Source organism: Tamandua tetradactyla, chromosome 17 (genome assembly GCF_023851605.1).
Source record: "Tamandua tetradactyla isolate mTamTet1 chromosome 17, mTamTet1.pri, whole genome shotgun sequence".
Taxonomy (NCBI): domain Eukaryota; kingdom Metazoa; phylum Chordata; class Mammalia; order Pilosa; family Myrmecophagidae; genus Tamandua; species Tamandua tetradactyla.
In genome coordinates, this window is record NC_135343.1 from 9,009,206 (window position 1) to 9,027,767 (window position 18,562).

General features: G+C 49.1%; 2 long non-coding RNA genes across 3 annotated transcripts in view; one reads left to right on the top strand and one right to left on the bottom strand.

Annotated features, from left to right (window-relative positions):
- The window catches only part of LOC143660701 (uncharacterized), a 127,281-nt gene that overhangs the window by 77,829 nt on the left and 30,890 nt on the right, over positions 1-18,562 (bottom strand). For both annotated transcript variants that reach the window (XR_013164189.1, XR_013164188.1), the window contains exon 3: positions 12,479-12,552. This is a non-coding gene — a long non-coding RNA (uncharacterized LOC143660701). The remainder of the gene's footprint in view (positions 1-12,478; positions 12,553-18,562) is intronic.
- Positions 9,019-17,929, top strand: LOC143660700 (uncharacterized). The gene is made up of 3 exons (XR_013164187.1): positions 9,019-9,079; positions 9,154-9,287; positions 17,698-17,929. It is a non-coding gene; the product is annotated as an uncharacterized LOC143660700 (long non-coding RNA).

Here is an 18,562-nt window from a genome sequence, read left to right on the forward strand (position 1 = left end):
AGAGGATGGAGGAAGACGAGAGCAAACTTTTACAAATCAGATCAGGCTACAGATTGCTGAGCCAAACTCTATGCATTTGGAAGGATTTCCCCTTTGAAACTGTCGTACATTTTTTCCCCCAAGTAGCGTGTGTGAGGTAGACATTAGGCAAAAAATTTTATTATTGGCTATTTGGAAAAACAAAAGCAGTCAGCGCTTGTATACTCCTGGCATGGCACTCCTCAATTGAGTTTGTCACACTTTTTGGCCAAGTTTATGAACTTCCTGAACTTCTTTCCTCTTCTAAAGGTGGGGCCGCCCCACCTCCCAGGCTTTGGGGTTAAGAAAGCTCCTGCACAAAGTCTGTAAATGTTATTTTCCTGGCACCGAGAGGTAGGTGGGAAGTTGGCTTGGCCGAGGAGGTGGTGAGTTATCTAGTCCACCCCTTTCACTCACATGAAATTATGTGGTTCCTTTGTGTCCTACAGGTCTCAGCTTAAATGTCACCTTCTTGAGAAGATCTGTCTTAGCCACCCTAACCCAAGGTGGGTGGTGCCCTGTTATTCTTTGGCACATTTCCTGTTATTTCCATCATAGTCCAATCAGGATGTGAAGTTCCTTAACTAACTTACTAGTTGAGTAGCTCCTTATCTGTGTCCTGCCCCCAACTGGATTCTCTGAGGTCAGAGCCCCTTCCTGCCTTTTCGCTCTTGTATGTCCAGTGCCCCCTAACTTTGTCTTTGCTTCTTAAATTGGTTAAATCTCACCTTTTAAGGTTCTGGCCCGTGACCATGAATCCTCTTTAAACGACCTTCTTGGTTTGGTCCTCTGCTGCTGTTTGCTTTCTTCGGCAGAAGGAAAGCGAAATATACTTTAATTTTTTTCCTTTTTTTAAAGTATAGCAGCCATTACTAGAAATTGCAGAAATAGTGAATTTCAATACTTGAAGTTCTGAGAATAATTATTGGGTGACGCTCTTCTCAAAAGGGAATTTTCTACTTTCCCCATTATATAAAACCCACAAAATGTGCTCCCATAGCAGCCTACTTTTCAAGTGAGACAAAAGTAGAAGCAACACATGAATTAGCATCAACCACTTTCCTGTCTCTTGCAGCTTCCCAGAAATTAGCTTCAATGTGCTGGAGACACACCAAATGTTAGGTTAGTGGCATGTTTGACACCTACACATGTGAATAAAAGCGTGCACACACACACACTATAATTTAGCAGCCTCATAGAACTGGGGGACAAAGCCCCAAAGAAACACATTTCACACATTGTGCATTTAAACACAATGCTGGGTAGTCACACCAACTGCATCAAGATGGAGCTGCACGCAACTTGGGCAATTCCCTTATTTCCCTATTGACCTTGGTCTGGCAAAGCGACGGATTCCCTTGGGATGCTCTCTGATTCCAATCCTGCTGTTTGGAGACAAATTCAGTAGTCAGCTCATGGTCCAGTTGCTGGCCATGCTAAGGATTCACAGGAACAAGGATGGTTTTCTAGAACTACGTTTCTCTCAGACAGGAGACCAGCAGCCATGTCTCCTGGCAGTCAGAGCAGAAGGGCAGATATGCGACACCCTCGGACAAACTCCAGGAGCCCCCTCCTCGCCCTGGCTGGGATCCCGAGGGGCCCCATGCGGTCCCAGGGGCTTCTCGGAGACGCTGGCAGAAAGAGCTATGCATGACACCTTGTCGTTTCAGAGGTGCTGGTCCCTTCAGAGACATTCTCCAGAGCTAGGGCCAGGTTTATCGAGGACATTTCTCTGTTACGGAACCACTGAGGTGGCTCCAGTTCTCCAGTGAATCCAGGCCAGTCTTTAGCTGTGGACAGACCTGTCAGCTCAGAATCTACATCCACGGGCAGCCAAAAAACGATGGGTATTTTATTAAGCTTAAGAATGTGTGGGCTGGGGGGGCCACGGTGGCTCAGCAGGCAAGAATGCTCACCTGCCATGCCAGAGGACCCGGGTTCGATTCCCGGTGCCTGCCCATATTAAAAAAAAAAAAAAAAGAATGTGTGGGCTCAGGTGTACAGGTGGTTCAGTGGTAGAAAGTTCACCTTCCATGCAAGAGACCCGGGTTCGATTCCCAGACCATGCACCTCCCCCCAAAAAGAAATGTACAGGCTCAGCAATACTAGGGGTCAATAATAGGGATATGGGGTGTTTTGGGTGTTCATTTTCTTTGTCCTTGTTATTTTTCTTTTTGGAGTATTGAAAATGTTCTACAAGTGATTACGATGATTGCACAACTAGGTGATGATGCAGTGAGACATTGGTTGTCTACTTCAGATGGATTATATGGTGTATGAATATGTCAATAAAATTTGCAGTTAAAGAAATCTATGGGTTGCTTACTAGGTACGGGGGACCATGTTAAACATTATATCTGCATTTGCACATTTGCTGGTATAAGGGGATCATTCTCACCTCACGGATGGAAAACTGAAGGTGAGCAAGCCTAAGTGAATCACCCGAATTCCACGCACAAGGCAAAGCCAGGGTCAACCGTAAGTCTGCGTGCCACCAAAGCGGTGCTCCTGGCCGCGGAGCCGCACCAGGTGGCCGAGCACCCCTCTGGGCTGCTGCAGGGACGTGAAGCTTGAGCCAGGAGGAGGGTATCCAGAGAGACGACCGAAGGAGGCCAAAGTAAAACTGCTCCTGAAGCACAGACCTCGTGTTCTAGTTTGCTAGCTGCTGGAATGCAATATACCAAAACGGAATGGCTTTTAAAAAGGGGAATTTAATGAGTTGCTAGTTCACAGTTCTAAGGCCGAGAAAATGTCCCAATTAAAACAAGTCTAAAGAAATGTCCAATCGAAGGCATCAAGGGAAAGATACCTTGGTTCAAGAAGGCCGATGAAGTTCAGGGTTTTTCTCTCAAGTGAGATGGCACATGGCGAACACAGTCAGGGCTTCTCTCTCAGCTGGAAGGGCACATGGCAAATACGGTGTCATCTGCTAGCTTTCTCTCCTGGCTTCCTATTTCATGAAGCTCCTCGGGAGGCGTTTTCCTTCATTCCAAAGGTCACTGACTGGTGGATTCTCTGCTTCGTGGTGCTGCAACATTCTCTGCTCTCTCTCTCCCTCTCCAAAATGTTTCCTCTTTTATAGGATTTCAGAAACTAATCAAGACCCACTCAGATGGGTGGAGACATGTCATCCCCTAATCCAGTTTAACAACAATTCTTGACTAAATCACATCAACCAGGGAAATGATCTCATTACAGTTTCAAATATACAATATTGAATAGGGATTATTCTACCTTTAGGAAATGGGATTTATATTAAAACATGGCTTTTCTTAGGGGGCATATATCCGTTCAAACCAGCACACCTCGCTAGTCCAAGCGCCCAGGGCTGGTGACGTCACTTCACCTGGTCCAAACAAACTCCCAGATCCACCCCAGCCCCACTGGCTCAGAACCTGCATTTCCATGAGATTCCCAGGAGCTCACGGAAGTTTAAGGAACCTTCACTGGTTTGGGAGAGTCTCTAAAGAAACTTAGGAAAAATAAATCTCTGACTGTAACAGAGGAGGGAAAATGTGAGCTCACAGAGCACAGGGCAAGGACTTATTCGTGTCTAATCACCAGTGCCTGTCACAAGGGAAGCAGGCGGCACATGGGTTGAGCAAATGGATGGATAAAACAAGCTTTGGGAACTTCGTGGATGGCCCCATTCCAGGGCAGTCAAATCCCCCGTCACTCCATCCCCCCAACTTCCCCGTCCCACTCGCCACCGCAGCATGTGACGCAGGAGGTTAAGAGGCCTCGGCGTGAGTCCTCTCTTTACCTCTTCCAAGCTTGGGCAGGTCACCACGGCTCGGTGCCTCAGTTTCCCCAACTAGAGAAAGTATATAAGAAAAGCAAAACAAAACAACAGATGCTTGCAGGATCCCTGTGCAGGGCCAGGCCAGTTCAGGGCTGGGTGGTCTGCTGGGCGACAGTGGGCCAGCATCGCAGCCCAGCTTCTCCCACTCCTGCTTCCTTCCATTCCCTTCAACAAGCGTTTCCAAAAACAACCCCTCAATAAAGACCCTGCTTTGCTTCGCTCCATCTCAGAACTTGCTTCCCTGGGAACCCAGGCTGCGACACTTGTCAGGGAAAGCCGGTCATCATCCAAGCATGTAAGTGGGTCCTTGTGGATTTATCGAGCAGCTGCCAGATCCAGGCAAATCGGAAGCTGATTTCTTATATGGCTTAGAACTGAACACTAGAATTTGATGATCTTGTGGTTCTCCCATATTGTGATGCTATTATCATGTCATACCTTACGGTTATAGTATTTCTTTTTAGTTCTGATGTTGTGGGTTTTTCGTTGCCATATTTGATCTCCAGTTAGGAAACTGAGGCACGGGGCAGAGATGGTCTGCCCAAGACTGGACGAAGCAGATCAGGACCCAAGCCTAGGCCTCCTGATTCCTGTGTCCCAGGACATGGTGGCGAGTGGGAGGTGGCAATGGGGGTGAGGTGGCTTCCTTACTCCTTCCACTTGGAAAAGGCTTTGGAAGAACCTTGCTGCCATCTGACCATAAGAAGACTCACAGCTGTCTTCCAGTTCCATCGGGAGCCCTTGCTCTCTGTGCAGAAGACGACCGGAAAGTTCCATGGGGTCCACCCTGGTCACGAGATAGGTGGCCTGGGGCCCTGCACTGGGCACACCATGGTCCTCAGCCTCTCCAGCTTCAAGGGCAGCTCCCGACGGCAGGCACTTTACCCTTCTCCCTTGTCTGCCTCCAGTCTCTGGCCACGGCAGAGCACAGATTAATGTCCAATAAATGTCTGCAGCCACCAAGTGGACGTGCAGTGAATGCTGTCCGCCTTAGAGCCCTGTTAGTGAGGATACAAAAGAGGCAAGAGAATTGCATACTGCCTCAGACCTGCATCCTGCCTCAGACCTAAGAAGACCACCAGGGCCCTCCAGATCCATGTGGACGGGGCCACCCCAACCCACGTCACCGTCCCTTCCCAGCGCCCTCTGCCCATTGTGGCCTGTTTCACACCATCTACGACAGGATCCGAGAGCCTCTGATTCTACTTGAGTCAGGGGGCAAGCCCCAGGGTAGGGCAGACTCCCCGAACTCCGAGATCAGTGGGCTGCCTGGGAGTGGATGGCGTGGAGCTGAGAACCAGGAAGCTGCCTCCTGCCTCTGTGCCAGACTGCAGCCGGGCCAGGCCATTGCGGGGGTCTGGCCAGCTGTCAAGGTGGGGGCAGCTCATCTGAGGGTGGGAGCCACCGAGGGGAAGACAGTGGGCTGGAGGCCAGGGGGCCACGAGGGAGCCAGAATGAGCAAAAGTGTTTTCCTTCTTCCGAGCAGGAAAACAAGCCTCCCTGCTCTCTTCTCTCTGCTTCCAGCAGAGCAATTCTGAAGGTGGGTCAGGGGCTGCTGCCAGGCGGAGGGCAGGGCGGTGCATCAGGCCCCCCCTTCCCCACCCCCCCGCAGAGCTGGCCACCTCCTTCTCGGGCCCCCTCCCCGCCCGTCGGGCCACTCCGTGGGTGATTTACTGACAAGCCTCTCCTGTCCCCGGAGGGAGAAAGGGGTCCACAAGCCAATGCTAGGGAGTGCCTGAATCCCGTGGGAGACCCCGGGCGACCTCAGCCCCCAGGATCGGAGCCCAGTGCTTTCAGACAGGGCGAGGGCCCTTCTGTCACCCGGGCAGGCAGTGTCTGCTCAATTTCCAACCCATTTCCTGAGATAAGAGTGACATTTATTAGGGCAGCCAGAAAATTACAAATAAGTGGCAAAAGCCTCCCGCCCACTGGCCCAGAGGTCGGTCTGCCAAAGCCGGGGGGACCCGCAGACCCCAGACGGGGTCAGAGCTCCGCTTTCTTTCTCTCTCCACTCGGAGACACCCAAGCGTCTGGGCCCAGGGCGGCGGTCAAGGAGTATTTGACCAGCATCCGGGCGATGGGAGCCACAGCATGGAGCAGCCGGGGGGCGGGGGGGCAAGGGGCGGCAGGGAGCTGGGGAGCCGTGGGCCGCTGCCCGGACCCCGGTCTCCCAGCCCTCCGGCTCCGTCTGGCCTGCCGCACCCCTACAGCCGCTCCGCCTGCAGCCGGAGCGCAACCTGCGAGGGCCCCCCACAGCCTCGGACTCAGCCCGACCCTTGACGTCCGGTCCGCGGGAGCCGGCCCCTGGCTTCCCTTCCTCGCCTGGCCCCTGTGACCCCACCCCCCACCCACCCCCGCCAGGCATCAGCGCTCCCGCCCGGCTCCAGCCTGCCCCCCCCTCCACCCCCATCCCCTCCCCCCCCTCCACCCCCATCCCCTCCCCTTCCCCCCCCCCCCCCCCCCCCCCCCCCCCCCCCCGCAGCTGCTGCGCCCGGGGGTGTCACTGCCACGCCCTCCCGCAGCGGCTTCACCTCCCCGCACCTGGTTTCCTGATGCGGGTGCCTGACCCCACCCGGGCAGGAAACCCCGCAAGGCATAGTGTAGGAAGCTTTCACCCTCAGCCTGGCACTTAAGGCCTGTTCAACCAACACGTGCTAGGAAAAGAGGTTTTGGATTAATGAATGAACAGAAAATCCACCTAGCAATTTGGACAAATGCTGGAGAACAGGCCTGCCAAGGCCTGCCAGCCCTTCACTCACGGCAAGGGATGGGGTGGGGTGGGATGGGGTGAGGGAGGTGATGCTCCGGAATCGACCCGCAGCCAGATTCAAGTCTGGCTTGGCCACCGGCAGTCCCTGTGACACTGCGATTCTCCAGCCACACAGCCCCAGAAGTAAAGCTACCACTTGGTCAACTCCATTTTAACATGGGCAGGTGAGAGCTGGGCTGTTGTCTACTCCCTGCCTTGGTGTGTGTCACCTGGGTCTGTCTGTCTGTCTGAGCAGCTGCATCACAGAAGCAGGAGCCTGGAGGGTCTGGTGGGTGGGAGAAAGGGTGGGCTGGAAAACAGCCTGGCCAGGCTCAGACAGCAGGGTGGGCCCCGGGGGTCCAGGGAAGGGTCCCCAGATTCTGCGGAGAGGTTGCACGTCTTATCTCAAGGGAACAAACAAACATTTCCCAGGGACCCGAGGATGTAGTGTGCCAAGCCCTGATGCTCTCTGCCTCACCGCCCTTGGGGGCCCCTGCAGGAGCTGCCCCAGGGCCCACAGAGTGACGAGGAGGTGGTGGGAGCCACGAACAGAGAGTCCTGAGGAATTTTACCTGGTGGCTGTGATGGAACAAAATGCATGTTTTCTCATCTGGCTCCAGGACAGAGGGCAGGCTGGCTGCCACCCACTGGCTCCTCACCCCGCCCCCCCCCCCACTAGTCACCACGAAACTTCAACCAAGACACCAGCGCCTGGTTGCCTTTGGTCTCCTGGTAGTGAATGTTTTAAGACCATACTAGCCACTAATTGATTCATGACCCAAGGTTCTATTTTAAATTCGACCAGAAATGATTACTCTCACCCAGTGTTGCCTGAGTCCGGATCCCTGGCACTGAAAGGAAACCAAGTATGTTATAACATGCTGGCCGGCAGCAGGGTTCCCCGGCCTCATCGCCCATCGCCTGTAGGCTGGGGACGGATTAGAACCCATCACACTGCAGATGTTCCCTCCTGACGCTTTTAGTGCCAATAAATGCATTCATTCATCATCAGAAGTTCACCCCAATGAAATTTAGGGAATGAAAGTCTTCTTTGCCTTTGAAGAGGGGGGTGATCAGAATGCCGGGCAGACAGCAAGCCTTGTGACCCTCCCTTCCCAGGCTGTGGGGCAAGATTAGCTCAGACTGCTCTTCGGAAAATGCCTCATCCTCCCCCTGCATTCCCGGGCTTCCAGACTAGCCCGGATTCCTAATTTGGAAGTCGCCACTGAGCAAACCCAGCAGAAGTGAGTGTCCTGCTGTGAACTCCTTGGGCAGCCTCCCCTCCCCACACCCCCCACACCCCACAGCTGTGGTTATGCAAACAGGCACCTGGGTTAATCCCTCCCTGCTCCCAAGCCCTCCTGAGCAGAGTGGCAGCCCCGGGCTGGGTGCATCCAGCTCCCCTTTCACAGAGGCTGTGCTGTCCGGGTGGGGCCTGGGGCTAAGGGCTCCCCCCAGCCTCTGGGAAGTGCTGACAACAGGCAGCCGGGGATTTGATGGCTCTGTCCCAGGTTGTTGATACCTGCTCAAATGCAGAACAGTTTCCAGAAAGAGATAGAGTTTCCTGGTCACCCACAGCCCTGACCCATTGGACAGCAAGAGGCAGGCTTCAGCATTTGCTGTTCTTACTGGGAATGAGATGCAATCCAGAGAAGAAACACAGCAAAGGACATTTCTCTGCTAACCCTGTCCTCTGCCGGCCCTTTCCACCGCCCCCCCTACACCCCCCCCCCCCCTCGCAGCAGAAACCATGACTGAGCTCTACCGATGAGGCAGCCTGGGAAGCAGGGACTCAGCTTCCTTTCCACCTGCCCTGGGACCCAACACAGCTGGGCTTTACTGAACCACCATGCACTGGGTGAGCTGCAGAGGCTCAGAGTTAGCAAAGGAGGGACGGAGGGAGGTAGAGGCCAAAAGAACCCAACTCATCATTCGCTCCTTTTTGACCCTTCCCCCCTTCTTGCAGTTGAGTTCAGATAGGTCAGGGTCCCCCCTGAGGGGTGGGGGCTTTGGGCGCAGCTCCTACTTGGGGTTCCAAGACCACCCTTTGGCCTCACTTCAGGAGTCAAACATCCCCACCAGACAAGGCGGTGGAAAGTGGGGTTGCCAGTCACGGTGGACCTTATCCAGAATTCACGTTTGCACGTAAATTGCAATATTTACACAGTGAAAATATTGTTTTCTCACTCAGGGAAGCTTTAAACAAGAAGAGAATTCACTCTTAACCCCTGAAACACAATGGATTTTACTTCTGACTATGCCTTTTGAATGACTTGAGGAATTTTACTTTGGGATGGGGCTGAAGGCAGCAAATCCCTCTTCACATCAGCAGGAATTCCCGTGGGCTCGTGTGTTATAATTGCACGACTGTCCCCACGCCTGCTGAGAGCTCCCTGAGGGCAGAACCGGTGACTTGTGCTTGGTCTGTCTGCATGTAGCACAGGAGGGGCTCAGGATATGGTTGTCACATGGACCAACGACTCACCCTAAACCAGGGCCTTGGCACAAGGGTACGTTTAAATCAAGTGTAGGGAAACGTATTACTATTTTTAAACTGAATAAGTAAATGTTCTCATGGAAATAGAAAGCCCGGCCAGAGCAGGGCGTTGGCATGTCATCGAGCTACCCCAAGGTCAAAGCCGGAAGGGACATTGCCGATGGAACCGAGACAGGAAGGACAGAAGAGAGAGAAAGAAGCTGGTGACCTGCACACTCAAAGTGAGTCGGGAGAGGCGGAAGCAGGGGGTTGAGGCAGGCGGTCGAGAAAAGGGGTCTGTGAATTGAGAGGGTCCTCCAGAGCCTGCCACAAGTGGGGGCAGTGTGATGGGTTGAAAGGAGGCCTGACAGGTGGGCTATTAACCACTGCTCGTGGGTCTTTAACTGCTTTGTATTCTTAATGTAGAAATTCTGGTTGTATTGATAAGGCTATCGCTGCTAGTTTGGAAATTATTCTCTGGGTCAAAGCAGAAGTGACCATATGACCACAGGATCACTACTCTACTTATTTCACAGAAAAAAACGTTTTATCAGGAATATCTTATACAGGCATATGCCCTACACTCTTCACAAATTTTTGTAAGCCCTGCATCTGTAGGGCTAATTAAAAAGTTTGGCAATAAAAAAAAATGTTTTTTTAATATTTTGTCAAAGGCCAGTGAATTTTTGTTTCTTTGCACAGATTGGATCAAACTATGGTTCTATTCCATTATCACTTATATTGCCTATTTTCCAATTCATTCTTACATTGATACATACAGTATGGTCCATTGAATTCAGGCATAGAATCTAATACACCTTGATTTGTCCATCTATTGGACCTCAAGGGAAATTTCTAGAAAGGGTTTTATTTACCCCAACCTAAGTGCAAAGTGAGCATTTCTTCAGTGTCAGGAGGCCTTCTTTTCCGAGGGACAAGACTGTCCTGGCAATACAGGGACAATGTGCCCTGGAGTAATTCCTGGTAAGGGCCCGGCTTGGAGCAGTCACTGAGCCCGAGTGGGCCCTTGGAGCCGTGCGGCCTGCCTCCCTGTGGGGTAAACTGAGTCAGTGCTTAACCACCAGTCCACGCTTCTCTAGTAATTCTTCATCAAGCCTGCACCTGGGAGCTCTGAGATTCTTTACGCCTTGGTTTAAAAGTTAATTGCATGTTATTGTGCTATAAAGACTGTTTTGGAGGGATAGGCTAAGTTACCTCCGAAGACACACTGAGTGGTAGTGAAGCCTGTGTGATGGATAAAGTGGATGTGAGTTTCCAGATTGTAAGCTAAGTAATAACACCGCAGAAGTCATAAATATCTGGGAATAAGCAATAAAGAGCGCATTTTGGAAGTACTTTCAACAAACCAACCTTGCCTGAAATCTCATCCATCTCTTCTAACCCAACTATCTGATCAGCATAATCCCATGGAACAGTCCCTTTTAATATCCTCACATCCTTTATTTTCTTGGTCCCCTGCCACTGTTCTAGTCCAAGCCCTCGTCACATCACGCCTGGATTACTACAGCAGCCTCCTCACTGATCTTCCTGTCTCCAGTTTCTCTCTGCCTCTGATCTATTCTTCACGCTGCCGCCATGCTCAAATTTTCCTAAAATACTTTTTAATACGCTCTAGCTCGGCTCAGAAATCTCTGACTGCTTCCCATTTTCTTCTGAGTGAGTCCTGCAGGCTCCAGCTCCTCCATTCCACCCTCTCTCCCTCCTTTGCTCAAAGCTCCAGCCAGGGGCAGCTGCCCACCGTCTGTTCCCAGAAGCCGGCGCCCCTCTGTTCCCCATGGCACCTGCCACCAGCTCTGTCCTGGAAGGCTCTCCCCCTTCTCTCTTCCTATTCAGACCCAGACTCTCTGTTAGGGCTCCATCTCCCAAGCCTCCCCCAACCTTGCCAGCCCATCCTGATCTAAGACAGAGACTTGCTTCTATTAGCTATTCTATGCATACCATTTCTAGAGGAGTTTTATAGAGATGCGAGTAATTTGAATTCAATAGAGAGCCAAAAAAGAACACAATTAAAGGAATTGCAGGTACCGAGCCCCAAGGGCCCTGTGTCCCCACTGTCTCCCCACCTCAGAAAGGTGGCAAGGAAGCTTGTGCTAGCTCCTACAGGTAAGGTTCTCGGCCCCACTCAGCAGAGGGAATCGGTTCACAGGTTATTCGATTAGTGCATAGAGAAGCCCCTGCTGGGATGGGGAGGTAGTGGGAGGTGGTGTTGCCAGAGTCCAGCAGCCAAGGCCACCAGGCCAGCGCAGCTCAGTGAAGCTGGGACCGCAGAGGGAGGGAGGCGAGGGGAAGATGCAACCACTGCTTAAGTAGGGAGAACTCCTCCCTAATAGCAGCCCCTTCCTAATGACAGCTCCTTCCCCACTTCCTACCCACCCCTCCCAGAGGTAACTCCTGGCCTAAATTTTTGCATTTACAATTTGCTTGCTTTTCTTTATAGTTTTTATCGCAGACAATTGTGTTTTTAAAAATATATATTTATATATGCATATGCATGCCAGCCTCCATCCCATTTCTCACAGAATGCTGACTCACGTAATTTCCCCAACTCTTGATTTCTCCTGTTACCAACTGTGGCAGTTAGGTTCAGGTGTCAACTTGGCCAGGTGAAGGTGCCTAGTTCTCATGCTGTGGACATGAGCCATTGGCATGTGAAGCTCATCTGTCGCTGATTGCATCTGCAGTCTGCTTGGAGCCGTGCCTGCTACAATGAATGATGTCTGACTTAATTGGCTGGTGCTTAAATGAGAGAGCTCAACGTAGCACAGCCCAAGCAGCTCAGCATTCCTCATCTCAGCACTCACAGCTCAGCCCAGGCGTTTGGAGATGTAGAAAGAAATCACCTCCTAGAAAGCTGTGGGAACTCAGAAGCCTGGAGAGAAGGCCGGCAGAGATTGCCCTGTGCCTTCTGTAAGAGAGAACCTCAGATGAAAGCTAGCTGCCTTTCCTCTGAAGAATTATATGTTTTTAACTAAATAAACCCCCCTTTATTAAAAGCCAGTCCATCTCTGGAGCAGGTTGCATTCTGGCAGCTTTAGCAAACTACAATACCAACCCATACTTCTCTGGTCTCTGCTCAGGACACTTCACAGCTCAAGGACTTGCAGAAATTTCCTCTCATCACTGAACCACAACCCTGATGGCCCCAGTTTCACTGAGTCCCCTAATTCCTCTGAGCCTCGGTTTCTTAGTCTATTATAAATAACAGGTATTTATAACATAATAAATATCTTTGGGGCTGTTATTGTTATTCTTATTATCATTATTTTCACTCCTCTTGGAGCTCTTCCATTTTTGTGATTATTATTACTTCTCTCTGAACTTCCCCGAGGCCCAGCACGGGGCTGGGCACAGAGTGAGTGCTCGGGAAATGTTGCTTGAATGTGAAATAAATCAGTTTATCTCAAGTACTTACCAAGTCAGTATGCCCAGGGTGGTTGCTCCTGGGTCTCAGTCTTTGCAAAACCCCCAAAGCGAGGTCGATGTTACCTATTTGAAACGGAGGGAGGAGGACAGTGATATTTTCTCGTGCTAAGAAGAGTAAATAAGATGTTCTGCTGTCTTTCAAAAATGAGAAAGAGATTAAGACATTCCTAGATTTCAAAAAAAAATTTTTTAAAGCTCTGAGGGACTCCATCAGCACTAGACCTGCCGTACACAAAATGCTAAAGGAGGGTCCGCAGGTTGAAGGGAAAGGACACTGGACAATTGAATGAAGCCACGTGAAGAGGTAAAGATCTTTAGTAAAGATGTTGACATGGGTAAATATAAGTACCAGTGCTCTTGTATTTTTTATTTGTAAAAAATACACTTTTTGACTTTTTACTTCTTACAGGATCTAAAAGGAAAATGCATACGATATAATGATAAAAAGACTGTCATGGGGGCTTTGACACATCTTCAGTAGCAGAGGGTGGGTATGGGCTTGGACTGGGCTGCACCCCAGGCTGGCCTTTCTCAAGCCTTAGTTGGCTGCCCTGGAAGCAGCCCTGCGGGCTCAGGGAGACAGCGGGAGGGGCTGGGGCAGGGAGGGAGCCCCTTGCTCTGATCTGCACGGTTGCCTTGGGGCCTGAAACCCTTTCCTTGCTCAGTTGCCAAGGGACTCTTTTAGACCCTATAGAGTTGATGGAGTCCCTGGCACACCCATCTCTGCGTGTGAACTGCGTGTCACTTGCCTCTACCCCTGGCTGTTTCAAAGGGGGTGTGTGTGTGGAATTAATGGCTATGGGTGATTGAGGCCCCTCTGTTTGTGGTTTTATTTATAATAACTTTGACAGGTTGCCTCCTTATTGAGAAATGGCATGTTTCTTATCTTTTGAGAAAGCCCTTTCTCACTAATCTGGGAAGTGGTGCTGTGCATGGACAATGTGCAATCAGTCTTAGCAAAAGTTCACCCTTGAGGGCTGTCTGTGGTCCCCACAGAACCACTTTGTCTTATCTTGGTTTTCCCTGGTGGGTCCCCTTTCCTGCCTTTCCATTATCACTGCTTGACCTGCAGACTTGCCAAGGAAATTCGCCATTCATTCTTTAGGGGTATCATGTTTTAAAAATGATGCACATACTAAAAAAATAGAAAATCTTGCACATACATGCAATTATTTTAACTTAACTGCACATGCATATGAGTACGTTTCCAAACACCAAATCATCAAATTGGAATAGTGTCCTGTGATAATAAATATATGTTAGCTATTCAGTGATGAAAGTTGATCTGTCTTCTGTCTTGAGTATTGCAGGGTATTTACCAAATGGCAACGGTTACGCTAACATTTACTATAGTGAAGAGATAATTACAGGGGTTGAAAAGCCTGCTGAACCCATCCAGTTGTCCACACATCAGCTGGTTTTTGTCCCAACTATTTTATAATCTAAAGCAGGAAAGTCTCTACTTTGGGTGCAACCAAGGTTATTACGTTGTGTTGCTTCTTCCTGCACCCAACTCAGTCTCACATCACCCCCAGACTTCTGAGTGAAGCTCTGCTGTTCAAATCAATAGGGCCAGGGTGGGAGTTGACCAGCAGTCCAGGTTGAATTTCCACCTATGGAAAATGTTTCTATGGACACAGAGATAGCCTTTCATCAGAGCAGGATCAAATGAATGTAAATTGCATCTTGTATAGCCAATTCTTAAGGTTCTGAAGGAACAAGAGGCAGGCTAGCTCCATTTTTGTGTATTTGGATTGAAAGTCCAGATAACTTAGAAAAAAACCTTTTCTAGGAGATTTGACATTGAAAATGAAGAGATGAGATGGTTTGAAACATTTTGCTGACTTTTGTTGAAAAAAATCCAACCAGATTACTCAGAAGTGCTTCATTGTATGCAAAATAGGTAAATGGTTGCACCCAGAGCTGATTTTTATTTTCCCACTGACATTTATTTCTGGCTTGTTTGGTCTTCACTTCAGATAGAACTTCACGTCAGCAGTGATCTCTAACACTGAGGCTTTGCTTTGCCTACACTTGAACATTTTTCTTTATTAATTTCCTCTTTAAATAAAATTTCTTTGGTCAGACAATCCTTTTTGTGTGCCTAAAAATATTTTGTGGGATAATTACTGTACTCACCTATGATGTAATCTTCACCTTTCTTTAAGTAGTTTTCCTTAAAGCCTACCTAGATCATCTAGAACATTCTAGAACATCTACATAGGTTTACGATTCGATTATTATAGTTTCAGGTTTGAACTGTGGTTCTTTCCATAGAATCTTACTTTCCAGAAACAGTAGTTGGCATTTCCACCCTTCTCCCTCTCCACGTTACTTCATTCACGTATTCCTCTGGCATTTATTGTGGAGCTCCTGTTGTCTGGGCCCCGTGCCGAACTTTGTAGACCTTCCATCGGAGGAGGTGGCTTTGTAAACAAACCTTTGCAGCGGGTGGAATAATCGACACTGGAGAGGCATCCAGGAGAGGGACTGACCCGCCTTGTTTGAGGGAGGCAGCAAAATCTCCACAGGTGATGCCATTTGGGCTCAAACTTGTAAGAGTTTTCCAGGCAGAAGACATGGAGGGAAAGGCTTTCAGGTTTAAAAAAAAAAATACCCCAAACTCTCAGCCTAAGCAGAGGCATGAAAATGCAGGGTTTCTATGGGGGTGGGGTGGGGTGGATATTTGGTTGTGCAAGGTGGCGAGTGGCAGTGCATGAAACACACACGCATATAAAATTAAACGCCTACTATCTGCCAAGCATGGGGAGGGGGGTTATTAATTACTTCATTTGATTTTTGTGATGGTGCTGCGAGGTGAAACTATGTAGGTGGTATTACTGTCACTGCTTTACAGACGGGGCTCCATCAGGTTAAGTCCTAGAGCCCATCAGGGGTCTCTAACACCAGAGCCTTTGCTCTCAGTGGCCATGTAAATGTGTTCAGGCAAGGAGGCCAGGGTCCTTCATGCCTGGTAAGCACTTTGGACTTTACCCTGTAGACTGTGGAAACCATCAGTGTGTGTTCAATAAGGTGATGACGTCCTGTGATTAAGTTTCCCAAAAAAAGGAAGGATTGGAACGGGAAGAGACCAGAGGCAGGGAACCCAGCTAGTGGGCCATTAAAATAGTGTGAGCAGAGAAGGGTGAGAACTTGAAATAAGGCAGGGCAGCAAGATGGGTGTGAGCGACAATTCAGGAGTAAAATAGAAAGGATGTAGGTACCGATTACATAGCAAGGTGGGTGGGGCAGGGGTCATCCAGGTTCTTTGTGGCAAGCCATGGGACCTATCTGTACAACTAGCTTAAAACTTGCGCAATGACGTGAAAGCTCGCAAAGTCTCTGGTAGGGCTAGCGAAGCAGGTTTGGAAGAGCCGCCGCTCAGAGATGTGCCTGAGCTGCATGCAGTGACTCCGGGGAGACCCTGCCGCTACCATCCCTGTGAAAAATTACCGCAAACTTGGTGTTTTTAAACAGTACAGATGTATTCTTTTACAGTTCTGGAGGTTAGAAGTTCAAAACAGGTCTCACTGAACCAAAATCAAGGTGTTGGCAGGTTTGCGTTCCTTTCTGGAAGTTCTAGGGAAGAGTGCATTTCCTTGCCTTTTCTGGCTTCTAGAAGCCACTTCCATTCCTTGGCTCATGGGCCCTTCTTTCATCTTCAAAACTAGCAAGAAGTATAGCATCTTCAAACTTCTCCTTCTCCCTCTCTGCAGTGTCACATTGCCTTCTCTGATACTCTTCTGCCTACCTCTTACAAGCACTCTTATGATTCTACTGGGCCCAGCTAGGTCATCAAATCATCTCCCCATCTCAAGATCTTTACCTTAATTACACTGCAAAGTCCCTTTTGCCATGGGAGGTATATATCCACAGGGTTCAGCAATTAGGGTGTGCAAAGCTTTAGGAGGCCCTTACTCTGCTTACTCTTATCCTGTAGCTTTGCCATCAAACTCTGGCCTCAGGACTCTCCTGTAAGACCTCACAGCCACTGTCTCTGAAACACTAAAACCGCATCCACACTAACCAGAAGAGCTTCAGGGCAGGCCCTGACTCTTTATGTCAATAGCTGCCAAATCACGATCTCACAGAGTTGAATGAAATTGGTGGGGCCCAGATCACATGCCCAAACCTAGCTGCAAGGGAGGCCTGGCAAACAAGTTCTAACTTCTTCCTTCAGGACAAGCAGGCTCACAAGAGGGTACAGGTGGTCAAAAGAAGGATGGACATCTACTAGATCTTTTCAATCCACAGGTTGTGGCAGGTATTTTGTTGCCAGTTCCACAGGTTAAGAGGAACATTTGCAAACTGGAACAAGGACAGAAGATGGCAGCAGGGATGGTGAGAGAGTCTTAATCCATGAATCAGAAGACGTGATCATATGTTTAGGGACGTAAAGTCTAGTCTTAAAGGCACATGCTGGAGGCTTCCTAAGAGGTGAAGGGCTTACACATGGAAGAAGGATTAGACTTGCCCTTTAAGCCTCCAGAGGCCAATGCCAGGGCTCTATGGTGGGTGTTAGCTGGGTGTGCTGCCTTGCAATTAGCTTGCTCTAGAGACAGAGGGGTCACCCCAGCAGGCCACGGGGCTCTTGCGACTCAAAGTTCTGACATGGGGGCAGGATGATGTTTGGGTACAGAGAGAGGATTCTGTCGGAATGTCGGATGAGGGTTGTTCCAGATGGCTTCTAAAGTTTTCATTATTTTGTTCTTACCCAATAACCAGGTTTTTGGGGGTTACTAAGGGCCAAATGACAATTTTACATGAAAGTAATAATTTTTTTTGCATGGGCAGGCACCGGGAATTGAACCCAGGTCCCCGGCATGACAGGCAGGAACTCTGCCACTGACTCACCGTAGCCTGCCCTGAAAGTACTGTTTTTAAGCAGAGAATGCGTTATATTTTTTTTCTACCTTGCCCTTATATTTTATTTTCTGATTCCTTACTTTTATTTTTTAAACTGTAAACAAGCAACATTTTAAAACAGCATAACTCATTCCCGTTCTGACTCCAATGCCTGAATTTTACCTGGGGCTGCTGCTGTGTGGGAGGATTTGAGGAGCCTTTTGTGTTCCGTAATGTCTTCATCTGAACAACAGACCTATAAAAATGATTCTCCATGACAATGCCAAATGCTGATGCATAAAAGTTGATGAATTTATATAGGAACTCAGTGACCCAATTCTTTTTTTTTTTTTTCTTTTCTAGGTACGCATTTTGCTGTCCGCATTCCAGCTCTTGGCAGGAAAGGCCCTGAGAGATGCCCCAGCTCCTGAGGCAGGCGTCAAGGCCAGAGTCTCTGCCATGCTGACCTGCTTCTTTCCAGACTGCTCCAAGGCCCGCATATTTACATGCCCCCACAGAATTTGTTTTGGGAATTTATGTTTTAAAAACATGAATCCAGTGCAGAGACCTACACACCTTCTTAAGCTTTATAAAGAGATAAAAAAAAAAAAAAAAAAGAGTCAAGATGCTTTTTCCTTGGATTTAACCTAACCTTCTTTTGTTCTAATCCAAACCCCAGATTGTTTGATATGTCATAGATTTCCTGAATGACCCAGGCACCATTTAATAACAGGGGCATTTAGGCTTTTAATCCTTTCTGGTAAAATAGGAAAAACTTGCTTTTCGTCTGCAAAGCACCCTAAAAGCTAGGATTGCAGAACAGAAGTGCCAGTGTCTGCAACTGCCATGAATCTCATGCTCAAATCCAAGGAGCCAGTTCTAAACTGACCTTTCCTTAAAGTAAGAAGCTTGCACATGCGTGTGTATATATGTGTTCTAGTTTGCCAGCTGCCGGAATGCAATATACCAGAAACGGAATGGCTTTTCAAAAGGGGAATTTAATAAGTTGCTAGTTTACAGTTCTAAGGCTGAGAAAATGTCCCAATTAAAGCAAGTCTATAGGAATGTCCAGTCAAAGGCATCCAGGGAAAGATACCTTGGTTCAAGAAGGCCGATGAAGTTCAGGGTTTCTCTCTGAAGTGAGAAGTCACATGGCAAACACAGTCACAATTTCTCTCTTGGGTAGAAGGACATGTGATGAACACGGCATCATCTGCTAGCTTACTCT